Source organism: Pterocles gutturalis, unplaced genomic scaffold (assembly GCF_000699245.1).
Source record: "Pterocles gutturalis isolate BGI_N339 unplaced genomic scaffold, ASM69924v1 scaffold12372, whole genome shotgun sequence".
In the NCBI taxonomy this organism is placed as follows: Eukaryota; Metazoa; Chordata; class Aves; order Pterocliformes; family Pteroclidae; genus Pterocles; species Pterocles gutturalis.
In genome coordinates this window covers 19,669-23,774 of record NW_010108433.1, presented here as the reverse complement: position 1 = coordinate 23,774, position 4,106 = coordinate 19,669, and the positions used below count along the sequence as shown (strand labels likewise).

The window sequence follows — 4,106 nt, the reverse complement described above, 5'->3', positions numbered from 1 at the left end:
CCTCTCATGAGTCTTCTACTTGTAAGATCTCCTCATAAGACTCTACTACAGGTCAGCCTGACATCACGAGAAGGGATTTTTGACTGCTGACCTGGTGTTTTCTTCTCTTTTTTCTTTTTTCTGGAGTAGTTCTTTAACAGTGCCTTGCATAATCCTTGCTAGTAATCCTGTCAGGCTACACTTAGAGCTTTTGTAAACCCAGGAACAAATTCTGCCCTCCTGTAGGAGGGGGATAATGCCCTTTGATTGGAGAAGACCGTGTCAGTCATCTGAGAACTAGAAAAAAACCCAAATGTAGTAGTTTATACACTAGAACAGTGTGAATATCAGTGTCGTGTAACAAATACTTGTAATTTGGCTAGATAGTAAACATCTTCCCCAGAACTAGGATAAAATGAGAATATGTGTCATAGAGAGCAAGCTGTAAACAGTGCAGTGTCTGCTTGCAAGAGGTTGAGCTCCTTTTGCTGTCACCAAGTGTTGTCCTTAGATACCTGCTTCATGATTTCCTATTCACACTGGACCGTCGTTAACTTTGAAGCATTAATACTGCACAAAGGGAAAAAGAAGAAAATACAGGGGTTTTTATTGCTTTGTTAACAATGTGTTCAGAATCTAAATTAGTTTGTGTTTTCCAAATAGATTTATTTCTTCCATTTTGTAATGGATCATGTGCTCATTCCTCTGCTGATGAGCAAGTCTGCTAAGAGATTCTTTTGTGCTTAGCATTGTGCAGGCTTGGAAGGCAACCTGTGCTTTCTAGGACGAGCTAGTGCTGTGCTGCTGTCACTGACAAGAAAGGGAGCTCTCTGTCATTTAGCAAAAATTTTTAGTGGTTTTTAAAAGGGTTCATATCTAAATTTAGAGTGTGTTATCCTTTATTTCTACCCAGTGGCTGTCTACACACTCCTTTCCTTGCAGCCTATTTCAGAACCTAGTGGGCTTGCAGAATTGGAACCAAAGCGGATCCCTTTCCAATAGCCCTCTCCATCTCAGTACGCCTAGTAAGCCTGAGGTTGTGGCCAACAATCACAATAATCAAAAAATACCAGCTGGGTCATAGGGTCCTGCAGGGTGGTGCTGAGCCAGCTGCATCGTTGGCTTCCTCAGTGCACTTTTTATCTCTTTAATGTGCATTTTCTCTTAGACAATGCGTACTGCATCTGCAGAAGGTTTATAATAGAGTCTCTTCTCTGCCAGGGACTGGGATGGTAGCAGTTCCAGTTGAGATCCTTGTGCAGAAGAGAGCATTTGATGTGCAATTTTCTTCAGAGAGTGCAGATAGTGCAGGTGTGGCAGGAAGAGAGAAGCAGTTGACAAAATGCAGCTTGCTTACAGTTTATTTGTAAAGAAGATTCTTACTAAACCTTGGTGGTCGAAACTCTGCAGCCACTGGGCCTGGATCAAAGTTTTGGGATCCTTACTTCTCTTTGTCCTCTTCTCAGTCTACACTGTTGTGGCTGTTTGCAGTGTGTGTGATGGGCCATGTACTTGTAGAAGGCAGTTCTTCAGCCTGACGCTCTGCTGCCAGCCATCTCCAGGCAGCAGCAGCATGGAGGCTGTAAATAACCAAGCTGCTTTTAGCAGTGTGGAGGTGCACTCGGCAATTCCCCTCCTCCTCTGAAGGAAAGGCATTGGCCATGAGTTGTCTAATGTTTTTATATATTATTTGAATCATTATAACACTTAGACACAGTGGTCATAAATTAAGAGCACAGAAAAATGGAGATGACCCCTGTGTCCAAAGAGCAGGGTAGAGGGGCAGGATGAGGAATGCACCTGTGCTGTAGGAGAGGAAGAGCCCTAAATGTGTTTCAGTCATGTCAGTCCTCTTCATCCAAGGATCATGAAGCAGGCTTGTAACAATTACAAGATTTAAAAAATAGTAAAGTTAATGATGTCTTTATTGTCTCCAGACTTTCTGGCTTTTAGGGTTTACATTTGTTTCTCGGGAAATGGCAACATTATAAACTTTTTGTGCTGAAAGTTGATAATCTCCCTTAATAGCATGAATCTATAAGCTGTGTCATGCAGAGAAATATTAGTTATTTGACCCTCACAGTAAATTTGCAAAGTTGACAATTCTGATGGATGTAATGGGAAGAGAAGATGATAACATGTTTTAATGTGGTGCATATGGGTAGGTAATTTAGGGAGTATAGAGAACAGGAGCAAGAAGAGGTCAGGCAGTGTGGGTGTAACGAAGGGAGAAAGCAATCAAGGCAAGCACGAAGGCAAACAAAGTGAAGAAAATAGTGTTAATGTTTGACTGGCACTCAAGGCTCTACAAAATCAGTGTACCCTCTCCTCTCTTTTTCCTTTTTTTCTCTCTTTTATTTAACAAAGCTTTTGACAGCAGCAGCAGCAAAAATAATAGCTCCCAGGACTAGTATATTTACCCACAGCACGCAGCAACCCCTTTCTGTTGATTTTAAACCAAATTTAAAACAGAAACTGTGTTAGCCCTTGTGAAAACATGAAGCTTGTCAATTTGCTGAATGTACATTGTATAATTAGGTTTTTTTTATTTTTTATAAAAACAAGCCCTTGTTTATGTCTCTGTGTCTTTTAATGCATTTTATTAGCTTTTTTAAAGAGCTGCTGATATGAAGTATTCCCCTTATGGTGTTCAATAATGGGTTTTATGATGAATAATTTTGGATATTTGTATTTTTACTGGATCTGGTGATTATTGTTGCAGGGATAAAATTGTTAGAGGTAAACTGTTTTTCAAAGTGTACCTTCTCTGAGATTATCAGTACAACACAAAGAGCCCAAGATTTTCTCGGTCTCTCTTTGCTTTAAACTCTGCTAGTGCTTTTAGCAACCAATATTTTAATTTAGCTCTTTTTTTGTGTTGCATTTCCTTCAATATCTATGTGCTCTGACAAGTTTTTAATTTTTTAAAATATGTTTTCATGTGGTCATGAGGAAATGCTTTAGCTGCAAGTGTCTGCTTCATCCTGGGATCCCAGTGGTTGAATGATTTGATTTTTGTAGTTTCTTTGTAAATCTGAACAGTGGGTGATGTCATCCACTTCTGAAACTGAACACTCCCTGTGTGAACAGCTTTGAACTACAGATTTGATTTAAGAATGTTGCTGCAAAGCTTCAAAAGACACTGCTCTGTCCAGCTGCAGTTCTGACTTTTATAGGTTTTGTGCAAGGCTGATGAGAAGTTTGTTTATCCAGGCCTTATTTAATTCTAGTTTGGTTTCTCAGGGATGTTGTTGTGTTAAAAGCCTGCAAAGTCTGCTCTTTCCCGAGCAACAATTAGAGAGCAGTCTCCACACATTTCTTTTAAATTAACCCCCACTACATGCTTTCTAAAAAAATAAACAAACTTAAGACTTTAATTAAGATGGTAAATAAGTAGTCATCTTTTAAACCCTCATTAAAGTAAAGCTTTTGGTTAATGATGAAATTTGTTGATAAGCTTCCACTAACAACTGTCATTACTACTCCCACTTTTTGTTTGCTCTTCCACCATGTTATAGAATTGCTAAGACCTCTCCTCTTCAGGTGTTTTAGAAATCACTGATGAAGTATTTTTCTTCCTTGTTTTTAATCAGAACCCTTTCTCTCAGGCATATTTTTTCCCTTTAAACTGCATTTGTAACTTTCTCATGTTCAAAAGAAGGATAAATACCGTATGTATTACTTCACTGTGACTCATCCATGGGCTTGCTCTTCTCTCTTCTCCCTCTCCCACCCCACGCTTCCTTTCAAAAGGGAGAAAGAAACAGAAAAGTACTGATAAAAGAGAAAGTGAATGTGTGTGTAGCTTTCAATAAGGCGAATCCCCTATGACAAGTCAGAGTTAAATTACTGCTGGAAGTGCTCTTGAGATAGTGCCAGGGTCATCTGATATCATTGTGCGGCCTCTATTTTGCCCCAGAGCGACATGTGCGGTGATGGTGGGGAGGACAGCAAAGGCAATAAGCAGAGCAGCCAGACAAGGCAGCAGGGCCTCGAGGTACTGAGACATCCACAACAGGAACGTTTACAGTCAGAGTGGTGGGCGGTCTCTGTAAACTTGGGACCCTCCTGCACATCAGCATCAGGATACACAGCCCTATGAAGGCTGGCTTCGCTGTCTCCCCCTC

General features: G+C 40.3%; 1 protein-coding gene across 1 annotated transcript in view; it reads left to right on the top strand.

Annotated features, from left to right (window-relative positions):
• Positions 1 to 4,106, top strand: part of LOC104461162 (nebulette-like) — a gene marked incomplete at its 3' end in the record, with an annotated part of 49,170 nt that overhangs the window by 25,901 nt on the left and 19,163 nt on the right. The window lies entirely within an intron of this gene.